This window comes from Dendrobates tinctorius, unplaced genomic scaffold, assembly GCF_039654945.1.
Source record: "Dendrobates tinctorius isolate UK_male_01 unplaced genomic scaffold, ASM3965494v1 ptg000156l, whole genome shotgun sequence".
NCBI classification, from domain to species: Eukaryota; Metazoa; Chordata; class Amphibia; order Anura; family Dendrobatidae; genus Dendrobates; species Dendrobates tinctorius.
The window spans coordinates 15,520,173-15,533,854 of record NW_027361823.1 but is presented as its reverse complement, the minus strand read 5'-3'; the positions used below and the strand labels follow the sequence as shown (position 1 = coordinate 15,533,854).

General features: G+C 41.5%; 1 protein-coding gene across 2 annotated transcripts in view; it reads left to right on the top strand.

The window, feature by feature from the left end:
• The window catches only part of PCDH15 (protocadherin related 15), a 2,659,104-nt gene that overhangs the window by 2,133,729 nt on the left and 511,693 nt on the right, over window positions 1-13,682 (top strand). The window lies entirely within an intron of this gene.

The window sequence follows — 13,682 nt, the reverse complement described above, 5'->3', positions numbered from 1 at the left end:
TACCAGACATCTCCCCACTTCCAGCAACCTGCCCCGTACCAGACATCTCCCCACTTCCAGCAACCTGCCCCGTACCAAACTCCTTCCCCATACAACTTGCCATCAACATCATCTGCTTCTACAGTCCCTGCCCAACCCTCCACTCCACCACCCACCACCTCTTCTGCTTCCCACATGTCCACCCATTCTGTAGTTTTTTCCACACCTTCACCTCTAACTGTTCCTTCCCCACCACGATCCCAGTCCTCTCTCCACACTCCCAGTGTCGAAGTGTCCCGCAGCCCCTCCAGTAGTATTTCCACCACACACTACACAGATTTATAATGTGTGTATTTAAATAAAAATGACCAGTTTTATGGTTTCAAAGCTTTATAAAACAAGTTTATTAAAATTTTAAAAACGTTTACTAAAAAAAACATTTTTCAATAAAAGTTATATTATTTTACACTGGTTGTCTGTCATTTCTTTCTGTGGCGAAAAAGGTTAAATACAGGGTATTTAAAAGGTGAAATGGTATTCAAAACTAGGTATATAACTGTGGGTAAATTTTAGCTTTTTGCCACAGTTGTGTTCCTGGTTGTGTTTGAAGCAAAGTATTTCACCTAAAAAGTTGTGTTTATTGTTGGTGATTTCATAACAATGTACACAACTTTTGTTAAAAGGTGAAATACTTTGCATAAAACACAACCAGGTACACACCTGTGGCCTAAAGCTAAAAATAGAGACCATGACAAGATAGCCAACTTTGGTTGGCAAAGGTATATACTGTTGGTACAGAAGGTACACAAGTTTGGTTGGGCACAAATCTTTCACACTCTGTCATCCTGCCAGTGTACTCTGCCTTGAGGTGACATAAAGTATAGTGCAAAATTGTCCCTCATTACTGAAACCGTCACAGAACTTCTAGTGGTAATGTCATGGTAATCTTGCAAGGTGGTTTCTTCAGAGGTGTCCTCAATGGAAATGGGTTCCTTGCAGATAACAAAATTGTGGAGTACCACGCACGCTTTGATCACCTCATCCACAGTTTCTGTCTTGAGGTTGATCGCAGTCAATAGGACCCGCCATTTGGCTGTCAGAATACCAAAGGTACATTCAACCATTCTTCTTGCTCTTGTGAGGCGGTAATTAAAAATGCGTTTTGGTCTTGTCAATCCTCTGCTAGAGTACGGTTTCAAAAGGTGTTCTGACAGCTGGAAGGCTTCATCCCCTACACAGACAAATGGCATAGGTGGACCAGATGTTTGCGGCAGCGGTCTAGGTGGTGGGAACTGGAAGGTGTTTCCATACAGTTTACGCCCCATGGCAGACAGTTTGAAAACTTGAGAGTCATTGGAGCGGCCATAGGCCCCAATATCAACCGCAATAAATTTGTATTCCGCGTCAGCGATGGCCATGAGGACAATTGAAAAATATTTCTTGTAATTGAAATATTCCGATCCCGATCCAGCTGGCTTTACAATGCGGATATGTTTCCCGTCCACAGCGCCCAAGCAGTTGGGAAACTGACATATCTGTTGAAACTTGTCAGCAATTTCAATCCACCTCTCTGTTGTGGGCTCTGGTAAAAACTCTTCAGCTAAGGAGTCCCACAGTGCACGGCATGTGTGCTTCACTATTCCAGATATGGTGGAAATCCCGAGTCTGTACTGGAAATGCAGTGACGAAAGGGATTCTCCAGTTGCAAGAAATCTGTGGGGAATTAAAAAACAATAAATTAGTTTTAAATCACAGCATTACATACCAAAACTGAGCTATAACACTTGGAGATACAAACTACCACCAACAAGATTGCAGTGAAAGTGTGCTCTGATGCGATCACATCCAATAAATGTGGCTTACCTTAAAGTCACCATCAGACGCTATGCGGGTGAAACAGAGAAGCGGCAATAGGTGTCCGCTTTTCTTATGAGGTGTGCAATGCGCTCCACCAAGTAATCAAAATTCTCCATTTTCATCCTAACATATCCAAAAAATTTATCCGGGTTTCATCGAAGGTCCATGCAGAGTGTAGAATAGACCCCACGCGTCATTCTCTTGGCTGTGATGGGGTGGATCCCCAAACGTCGTCTACGATGCCTGATGCGCTGCTGTCTCGCTCTCTCCTTCTCCAGAACAATCACCCTCAAACGATTCGCCTCCGCTATAAAATCTGCCAAATTCTTCAAAATATTTCCAATGACAACATCCATCTTCGCCAGTAACTTGCTCTTCTCTCCAACCTGCACTTTCTCCTCTACAACCTGTCAAAGAAGGGCTGTAGGAACATGCTATATATAGTTTTCCAGTAGCCAATCCCGTTCGGAAGGCCACAAGGGTCAATTTTAAAAACCGGATCCGGCGTAATCCGTCGAAAAACGGATAGAAAAACGGATGAACCGGATGAGACGGATCCGGTTTTGTCTGTCAAGAAAAAGATGGATCCGGCAGAAAACCGGATCCGTCACATCCGGTTTTACTAAACATTTGCCGGATCCGGCGTTCCGGCACGACGCCGGATCGCGCCTGACGCCGAAAACCTGAAGTGTGAAAGTAGCCTAAAAGAAGCTTCCAATTAAATTTAATGCACTTTTTTGGCTTCTTGTGCCAATGCATGCGTTTTTAAATGCTTAGAAAACGCTTAGCGGCTAAAAACGCAGCATGCTCATTATTATCCTAATAGCTGAGCGTTTTTAGCCATTAACCATGTTCCCAGAAACCGGGCGGAAAAAAAGTCATAAAAAATGAGCGGTTTTTGTGCAAAAATCGTGCAAAAAATGTGCGGAAATAAAACGCGCGGTTTCTGGGAAGGAGTCCGCTAACGTGGGCACATGGCCTAAATGGAACATGTCAGCTGATTCATTCTCCCATAACAACAATCAACAAAGATCCTGCATTCTGAACATGTTTCACTGAGAAATATTAGGGCATTTCAGAAAAAAAGTTGGTAATGTGATTAGTTCAAGCAGCATATCTTCGCCAGTTTGTCTTCGGATGAACATATTTTCGGTTCAAGTACAAACCGACAAAACATCGGATCACACTTGAACCAACATTAGTCTATGGGTCCATGCACATGTCAGATTATTTTCCTTGGACAGAAACTGTAGGAGGAAAAAATTGCAGCGTCTTCCTCAGTTTGATGCGATATTTGGCCATGCAAGTCAATAAGTCAATGGAAACCATTGGACTGCAATCAGGTCATATCTGAGTGCAGTCCGACTTCCACGGACTAACAGAATTGGGAAGATGGAGACATTTTTTCTCCATCTTCTCCTCATCCATGAGATTCAGATCACATGAAGATTACAGTGGCATGTAAAAGTTTGGGCACCCCTGGTCAAAATTACTGTTATTGTGACCAGTTAAGCAAGTTGAAGATGGAATGATCTCTAAAAGGGCTAAAGTTAAAGATGACACATTTTCTATGTATTTTAGGCCAAAAAAATTATATATTGTCATTTTAAAAATTACAATAAGGAAAATAGGCTAATGCAAAAGTTTGGGCACCCTGCATAGTTAGTACCTAGTAGCACTCCCTTTTAAAAATATCACAGCTTGTAAACGCTTTTAGTTGCCAGCCAAGAGTCTTTTAATTCTTGTTTGATGGATTTTCATCCATTCTTCCTTGGAAAATTCTTCCGTTTCGGTGAGATTCCTGGGTCGTCTTGCATGCACTGTTATTTTGAGGGCTAGCCACAGATTTTCAATGATGATCGAATCGGGGGACTGTGAGGGCCATTGAAAAACCTTTAGCTATCGCCTTTTGAGGTAGTCTATTGTGAATTTTGATGTGTGTGATCATTATCCATTTGTAGAAGCCATCCTGTTTTCAAATTCAGCTTTTTTACACATGGTGTTATGTTTGCATCAAGAATTTGTTGAAATTTCATTGAATCCATTCTTCCCTCTACCTGTGAAATGTTCCCTGTGCCATTGTCTGCAACACAACTCCAAAGCATGATTGATCCATCCCCATGCTTAATGGTTGGAGAGATGTTCTTTTCCTGAAATTCTATGCAATTTTTTCTCTGCACATAACTTTGATCATTGCGACCAAAGAGTTTTATTTTAACTTCAATGATTCAAAGGAATTGTTTCTAAAATGCATTGGGCTTGTTTAGTTGTTCTTTTGAATACCTCTGATGCTGACTTTTATGGTGAGGGTGCAGGAGAGGTTTTCTTCTGATGACTCTTCCATGAAGGCCATATTTGATAAGGTGTCTCTGAACAGTAGAACATTTACCACAACTCCAGAATCTGCTAAATCTTTCAGAAGGTCTTTTTCAGTCAAGTGGGGGTTCAGATATGCCTTTCTAGCAATCCTACAAGCAGCTCTCTGAAATTTTGCTTGGCCTTCCAGACCTTATCTTGACCTCCACTGTTCCTGTAAACTGCTATTTCTGAATTACATATTGAACTGAGGAAAGGACAACTTGAAAACGCTTTGCTATCTTCTTATAGCCTTCACCTGCTTTGTGGGCCTCCACCAGTTTCATTTTCAGAGTGCTAGACAGCTGCTTAAAAGAACCCAAGGTGGCTGTTTTTTCGCACAAGGTTAGAGGAGGCTATGTGTTTCTAAACCTGTGGAATCTGCATCAGCTGGCCTTTCCTAACATTGAGGGTGAACAAGCCATAACCCTTACAGGCTAATTAAGGTCTGAAACCTTGGTCAAAGTTATCTGAGCACACAAATCTCCAAAGGTGCCCAAACTTTAGCATCGGACCACTTTTCTTTTTGTAATTTTTAAAATGTGAAAAAATTACAGTGTGTATTACTTTTTAGCCTAAAATGCAAAACAAATGTGTCATCTTTAACTTTAGGCCTTTTAGAGATCATTTTATCTTCAACTTGTGTAACTGTTCACAATAACTAATTTTGACCAGGGGTGCCTAAACTTTTGCATGCCACTGTATGTAGAGTATGATTTTCATAATTAATCCAGTTTTCTTGGATGAAAATACACGATCGTCTGCAACTTCCCTCAGACTGACAAGTTTCTTCTTATTTAAACACATAGAGAGAGACCTTCAAATCTAGCGCATTGGACAGGTAAAGACCAGCATGGACATTCTTCTTCTGCTAGTCACCACATACCTGGCATTGCTTTCACTAATGTTTCCCTCTAAACCTTGACAGTATTCACAGAAAAACATACCCTATATACTTGTGTATAAGCCGACCCGCGTATAAGCCGACCCCCCTACTTTTGCCACAAAAAAACTGGGAAAACTTATTGACTCATGTATAAGCCAAGGGTGGTGCTGCACAAGGGTAAATGGTGGTCCAAAAGATGCTCCATAGATGAATACCCCCATAAAATGCTGCAAAAGGGTTATTGGTGGCCCAACAAGATGCTCCAAGGATAAATACCCCCATATATTGCTGCACAAGGGTTAATAGTGGCCCAAGTAGATGCTCCATACATAAATACCTCCCATATGCTGCACAAGGGTTAATGGTGGCCCAAGTAGATGCTCCCCACATGCTGCTGCCGCTGCTGCTAAAAAAAAAAAAGACATACTCACCTTTCCGTCTCTGGGGGCCAGGTGCTGGTGTAGCCACTGGCTCAGGCCCCCGGCACTGGCTATATTTACTTTTCCCGGTTCCATCGCTGTTTCCCGGGTCCTGTGCAGTGACGCTAGCAGAGGGCGCCCACTGACTATGTCATTGTGCCCTCCGCTAAGTCACAGCCAGAGGACCCGGAGACGGCGATGGAACGGGGAGCAGTAAGTATTGGTCTGCTCCCCCGTCATACTCACCACCCCCTCCTGGCACCCGGTCTCTTCAGCCACTGCTTCCAGCATGATGTCGGCGTCCCAGGCTGTTCCTGCATTCAGTGGTCACATGGTACCACTCATTAAATATGCACATATTCATGAGTTTAATGAGCAGTACCACGTGACCGCTGAATGCAGGAACAGCTGGGACACTGAGATCATGGGGGAAACAGGGGGGCTGCAGAGACCATGCCAGGAGGGGGAGTATGGTCTCTGACACCCCCACTCCCCTCCCCCGCCGACCCGGTATTTGACTCGCGTATAAGCCGAGAGGGCGACTTTCAGCCCAAAAAATGGGCTGAAAATATCGGCTTTTACACATGTATATACAGTAGATGTTTAAAATGCAAGAACCAGTGTCTGATTTACAGTTAGGTCCATATATATTTGGACAGAGACAACATTTTTCTAATTTTGATTCTAGACATTACCACAATTAATTTTAAACAAAACAATTCAGATGCAGTTGAAGTTCAGACTTTCAGCTTTCATTTGAGGGTATCCACATTAAAATTGGATGAAGGGTTTAGGAGTTTCAGCTCCTTAACATGTGCCACCCTGTTTTTAAATGGACCAAAAGTAATTGGACAATTGACTCCAAGGCTATTTCATGGACAGGTGTGGGCAATTCCTTCATTATATCATTCTCAATTAAGCAGATAAAAGGCCTGGAGTTGATTTGAGGTGTGGTGCTTGCATTTGGAAGGTTTTCCTGTGAAGGAACCAGCGGTCAAAGGAGCTCTCCATGCAGGTGAAACCAGCCATCCTTAAGCTGCAAAAACAGAGAAAAAAACATCTGAGAAATTGCTACAACATTAGGAGTGGCAAAATCTACAGTTTGGTACATCCTGAGAAAGAAAGAAAGCACTGGGGAACTCATCAATGCAAAAAGACCTGGGCGCCCACGGAAGACAACAGTGGTGGATGATCGCAGAATAATCTCCATGGTGAAGAGAAACCCCTTCACAACAGCCAACCAAGTGAACAACACTCTCCAGGAGGTAGGCGTATCAATATCCAAATCTACCATAAAGGGAAGACTGCATGAAAGTAAATACAGAGGGTTCACTGCATTGTGCAAGCCACTCATAAGCATCAAGAATAAAAAGGCTACACTGGACTTTGCTTAAAAACATCTAAAAAAGCCAGCACAGTTCTGGAAGAACATTCTTTCGACAGATGAAGCCAAGATCAACCTCTACCAGAATGATGGAAAGAGAAAAGTATGGCAAAGGCGTGGTACAGCTCATGATCCAAAACATACCACATCATCTGTAAAACACGGTGGAGGCAGTGTGATGGCTTGGGCATGGCTGCCAGTGGCATGGGGTCACTAGTGTTTATTGTTGATGTGACACAGAACAGAAGCAGCCAAATGAATTCTGAGGTATTCAGAGCCATACTGTGTGCTCAGATCCAGCCAAATGCAGCCAAACTGATTGGTCGTCGTTTCATACTACAGATGGACAATGACCCAAAACATAAAGTCAAAGCAACCCAGGAGTTTATTTAAGCAAAGAAGTGGAATATTCTTGAATGGCCAAGTCAGTCACCTGATCTCAACCCAATTGAGCATGCATTTCACTTGTTAAAGACTAAACTTCAGACAGAAAGGCCCACAAACAAGCAGCAACTGAAAACCACCACAGTGAAGGCCTGGCAGAGCATCAAAAAGGAGGAAACACAGGGTCTGGTGATGTCCATGAGTTCAAGACTTCAGGCAGTCATTGCCAACAAAGGGTTGTCAACCAAGTACTAGAAATGAACATTTTATTTACAATTATTTAATCTGTCCAATTACTTTTGGTCCCTTTAAAAACAGGGTGGCACATGTTAAGGAGCTGAAACTCTTAAACCTTTCATCCAATTTGAATGTGGATACCCTCAAATGAAAGCTGAAAGTCTGAACTTCAACTGAATCTGAATTCTTTTGTTAAAAATTCACTGTGGTAATGTCTAGAACCAAAATTAGAAAAATGTTGTCTCTGTCCAAATATATATGGACCTAACTGTACATACTTCGTATATACTACATTCATACAACATACATACATGCATACTACATAATACATACATACTACATATATACTACATTCATACAACATACATACATGCATACTACATACTACATACATACTACATATATACTACATTCAAACAACATACATACATACATAGTACATACTACATACATACAACATGCTACAGACATACAAAATACATACTACAGACATACTACATACATAATACATACAATACATTCATATATTCATACAATACATACATATAGACATACACTACATATAACATAGAGTACATACTCACCATCACTTGTCACTTTGTTCCCCGAAGCCAGTGTCATCTATAAAAAATATGAAAAAAACAAACAAGCAATATACTCCAGGATCTGTAGAAATCCACAAGTGTCCCACGATGATCTCCTGCACTGCATCACTGAGAGGTTACTATGGTTCACTGGTCTCACTTTATGGCAAAAGCTGCGTGGGAACTTTCTCACACAGCAATGCCAAAAGTGAGACTAGGGACTATTTTTTTACAGTGGCAGAGGAATACAGTGCGGAAGGATACCTACCTCCTGTCGTTGGATTCCTGGGGCCCCTAGAGAGCGGTCGCATCAGCTGATGCTGCTGTTCTCCACGGGAGATTGTCGTGGGACACTCGTGAATTTCTGCGGATCAGGGAGTATATTGCTTGTTTTTTTTCATATTTTTTATAGATGACACTGGCTTCGGGGAACAAAGTGACAAGTGATGGTGAGTATGTACTCTATGTTATATGTACTCTATGTCTATATGTATGTATTGTATGAATGTATGAATGTATTGTATGTAGTATGTATGTTGTATGTCTGCAGTATGTATGTAGTATGTATTTTGTATATCTGTAGCATGTTGTATGTATGTTGTATGTATGTAGTATGTACTATGTATGTATGTTGTATGAATGTAGTATATATGCAGTATGTATGTAGTATGCATGTGTGTATGTTGTATGAATGTAGTATATATGTAGTATGTATGTAGTATGTAGTATGCATGTATGCATGTTGTATGACTGTAGTATATATGTAGTCTGTATGTAGTATGTATTTTGTATGAATGTTGTATAGATTCAAGATTCAAGATTCAAAGAAGCTTTATTGGCAGGACTAAATACACATTAGTTTTGCCAAAGCAAGTGTACAGTATATATGTAGTATGTATATATATGTATATATGTAGTATGTATGTAGTATGTATGTATGTTGTATGAATGTTGTATATATGTAGTATGTATGTATGCTGTATGAATGGAGTATATATGTAGTATGTATGTATGTATGTTGTATGAATGTTATATATATGTAGTATGTATGTATGCTGTATGAATGTAGTATATATGTAGTATGTATGTAGTATGTATGTATGTTGTATGAATGTAGTATATATGAAATATGTATGTAGTATGTATGTTGTATGTACATATATATATATATATTTTTTTACATTCAACACATTAGCTGGATGATGGGACTACTACTGTCCCATCATTGGCTAATGTGTCAATCACTGTCATTGTAGCAAGCATAGCCCGATGGGACTTGTAGTCCCATCGGAAGATGCCTGCACACACACAGAACCCCCGGCAGGCCCGCACAGACCTCCGGCAGTCCGCACAGACCCTCGGCAGCTGGCACAGACCTCCGGCAGGCCCGTACAGACCCCCAGCAGTCCGCACAGACCCCCGGCAGCCAGCACAGACCCCCTGCAGGCCCGTACAGACCCCCGACAGGCCCGCACAGACCCCCGGCAGTCCGCACAGACCCCCGGCAGCCGGCACAGACCCCCGGCAGGCCCATACAGGCCCCTGGCAGTCCGCACAGACCCCCGGCAGCCGGCACAGACCCCCGGCAGTCCGCACAGACCCCCGGCAGGTCCATACAGACCCCCGGCAGGCCCGCACAGACCCCCGGCAGGCCCGTACAGACCCCCGGCAGGCCCGCACAGACCCCGCCCGCACACACAGACACGCACAGTGTCCACCCACGCACCGCCCACACTCTTCCACCCTCCCGAACAGGATGTGCAAGTAAAGAAAGGGGTTTTTCGTATTCCGATATTTCTGTCCCATTGACTTGAATGGGACTTCCGGTATCGGAATCGGCGATACCCGATACTTTTTAGGTATCGGCCGATCCAATCCGATCCGATATTTCTCAATATCGGATAGTATCGCTCAACACTATTAATCAGTCAATACATTTTCTTTAAATTGCCACTCATAAGAAAACATTGCTAGCTGTCACTGCATGCATAAGAACAAACATAGAATAAGTGATACATGCTGATCACAAGGTGTCTCAATCCTAGAAATCACATTGATCCCAAGAACAACTTTTTGCAGTATGCCATCTGAATGAAATTGTTGTGTATGCACCCCACCAATTCATTCATTGCTATTTAGACTTCAAGAGCTAGAAGATCTAGTTGGCTATCTGTGGCAGTCGCATATGTTGTGAATAGAATGCGTGTGCAAAACTACTGCTGGGCCTCCAGCCTAGATGAAGGAATTGTTATAACTTGCAAACCCTATAGATGAGTAATCTTCTTAAATAAGGGGGCCTATTTAAGGATTTAAGGGTGGGAAAGAAGGGAAAGGAGCTATCCAAGGTGGCTGGTTATTTAGAAAACAGCACCATACTTGACCACAGATTGTATAAAGTATTGCATCTCATTCAATTTCTCGGTGGAGCTGAGCTATAAAACTAATGAAAACCCATGAACAAGTATGCTGATGTTTTAAGTAAGTAGCATAAAGATTTTTCTAATCCTGGATAACCCTTTTTAAATTGGGAATACTTAGGCACTGATTTGACAATTGTCTTTTTTTAAGTCACACGTATTAATACATTTGGCACAAAGTAAAAGATGGGCTTTCTTCTAGTCTTGAACAGTTTTAGCGACTGTTAGGAAAAAGGGAGAAGCTTGACAGCCTAAGAACACCATCCCAACTGTGAAACACGGGGGTGGCATCATCATGTTGTGGGGTTGTTTTGCTGCAGGAGGGTCTGGTGCACTTCATAAAAAAGATGGCATCATGAGAAAAGATGATTATGTGGCAATACTGAAGCAACATCTCAAAACATCAGCCAAGACGTTGAAACTTCAAAAATGGTCAATGACCCGAAGCACACTGACAAAATGGTAACAATGTGGCTTAAGGATAACAAAGTCAATATTTTGGATTAGCCATCACAAAGCCCTGATCTCAAACCCATTGAAAATTTATGGGCAAACCTAAAAAGGCACGTGCAAGCAAGGCAGCCTACAAATGTGGATCAGTTACACCAGTTTTGTCAGGAGGAACGACGGGCCCAAATTCTGACCAACCATTGTGAGAAGCTTGTGGAAAGAAATCCCAAATGTTTGACGTCATTCAGTTTAAGGGCAATGGTACAAAATACTAATGAAATGTATGTAAACTTTTGTCTTTGCAGTAAGTAATAAAAATGCCTTAAAACATTCTCTCTCTCATTATTCTGGCATTTGACAAATGTTAATAATTATGGTAATCCTAAATGACCTAAAACGGAAAAGGTTTACTTTGATTTCATGTCAGATATTCAGAAAAAATACATATTTGTCTTTTTATGTAGTGTATGTAAATTTGTTGTTTCAATTGTATGTGCTCTGTGTGTATACGTGGATATGTTCTCTGTGTTTATGTGTGTATAAATGCTCTGTGCTTGGCTCTGTGTTTGCCTGTGTGTATATATGTGCTTATATATGTGCTTTGTGTTATGGTTTACAGCCAATGAAAACCCAAAAGTCATTACCTCAGTAAATACTTTATAACACCAGTTTGAATGATTTTAAAATCTGAAATGTTGGCCTACTGAAATGCATATTCAGTAAATGCACTCAGTACTTGGTTGGGGCTCCTTTTGTATCAATTAGTGCATCAATGCGGTGTGGCATGGAGGCGATCTGCTTGTGGCACTGCTGAGGTGTTATGGAAGCCAAGGTTGCTTTGATAGCAGCCTTCAGCTCGTCTACATTGTTGGGTTTGATGTGTTTCACCTTCCTCTTGACAATACCCCATAGATTCTCTATGGGGTTACGGTCAGGCAAGTTTGCTGGCTAATTAAGTCCCTTTATGCTGTTTTTAAACCAAGGAAACACAGTACAACAAACGTGAAAAAATACTCTGCTGTAAAAAAATTCCAACAATGAACAGCAAGTGCTAGTAAAAAGATGATGATAAAACAGGGCATTTAGTTGATACGTTTTTTGCAAAAAATGTACCCTAAGCCACTCCCACTAATGCCAGCTTCTTTAACAAGTCAGTGGTTGTCTTGGAGGTGTGTTTGGGGCAGTTAAGTAGGAATACTGCTCTGTGGCTCAGTTTCCAAAGTAATCATCCTCTGCTCCAGTATGTCACAGTGCATGTTGACATTCATGGTTTCCTCAATGAAATGTAGCTCCTCAAAGCTGGCAGCACACATGCAGCCCAAGACCATAACACTCCCACCACCATGCTTGACTGTAGGCAAGACACCCTTGTCTTCGTACTCCTCACTTGATTGACACCACACACGCTTGACACCATCTGAGCCTAACAAGTTTGTCTTGGTCTCATCAGGACACATGACATGGTTCCAGTAATCTATTTCATTAGTTTGCTTGTCGTCAGCAAACTGTGGGCTCTTGTGTGCATCATCTTTAGAAGAGGTATCATTCTGGGATGACAGCTATACAGACAGAATTGATGCAGTGTGTGGAGTATGGTCTGAGTACTGACAGGTTGTCCTTCTTCCCCTTTAACCTTTGCAGCAATGTTGGCAGCACTCATACATCTATTTTGAAAAGACAAACTCTAGATATGATACTGAGTATTTGCACTCAACTTTTTTGGTCATCTATGATGAGGCCTGTTCTAAGTGGAACTTATATTAAACCACCGTATGGTCTTGGCCACCGCGCTGCAGCTCAGCTTCAGGGTATTGACAATCATCGCATGGACTAGACCATCTTTATGTTGAGCAACAATTCTTTTTTTCAAATCCTCGGAGTTCTTTGCCATGAGGGACCATGTTAATCTTCCAGTGACCAGTATGAGAGAATGTGAGAGTGATAAAACCAAATTTAACACACCTGCTCCTCATTCACACCTGAGACCTTATAACAACATTTAGTCACATGACACCGTAGGAGGGAAAATGGAAAGTATGACACAATTTGTCAATTTTCACTTAGGGATGTACTCACTTCTTTTGCTATCAGTTTAGACATTAATGACTCTGTGTTGAGTCATTTAGAGGGCACATCAAATTACACTGTTATACAAGCTGTACATTGACTAATTTACATTGTATCAATGTGTCATATCTTCAGTATTGTCCCATAAATAGATATAATAAAAATATTTACAAAACTGTGAGGGTGTACTCACTTTTGTGATATACCGTATGTGCTCTGTGTATTAGTATGTGTGTATTTGCTCGGTGTTTATATGTGTGTTTGCATTTGTTTTATGTAAACATGTTTGTATGTACACTACCGTTAAAAAGTTTAGAAATGTCCATATTTTTTAAAGAAAAGCACAGTTTTTTCCAATGAAGCTAACATTAAATGATTCAGAAATACACTCCATACATTGTTAATTTGGTAAATGACTATTCTAGCTGCAAACGTCTGGTTTGTATTGCAATATCTTCATAGGTGTATAGAGGCCCATTTCCAACAACCATCACTCAAGTGTTCTTATGGTACTTTGTTGTGAGTTCATTTTCCCCTTCACCATTGAGGTCTGATGAACTCCCTCTTCTGGTGAAGGAAGGTAGTGAGGCTGATTACCAAGCACCTGAGCAGGATGATGATGACTGGGTGACTGGAATTGCTGACTGGATATAAGGCAGCCGA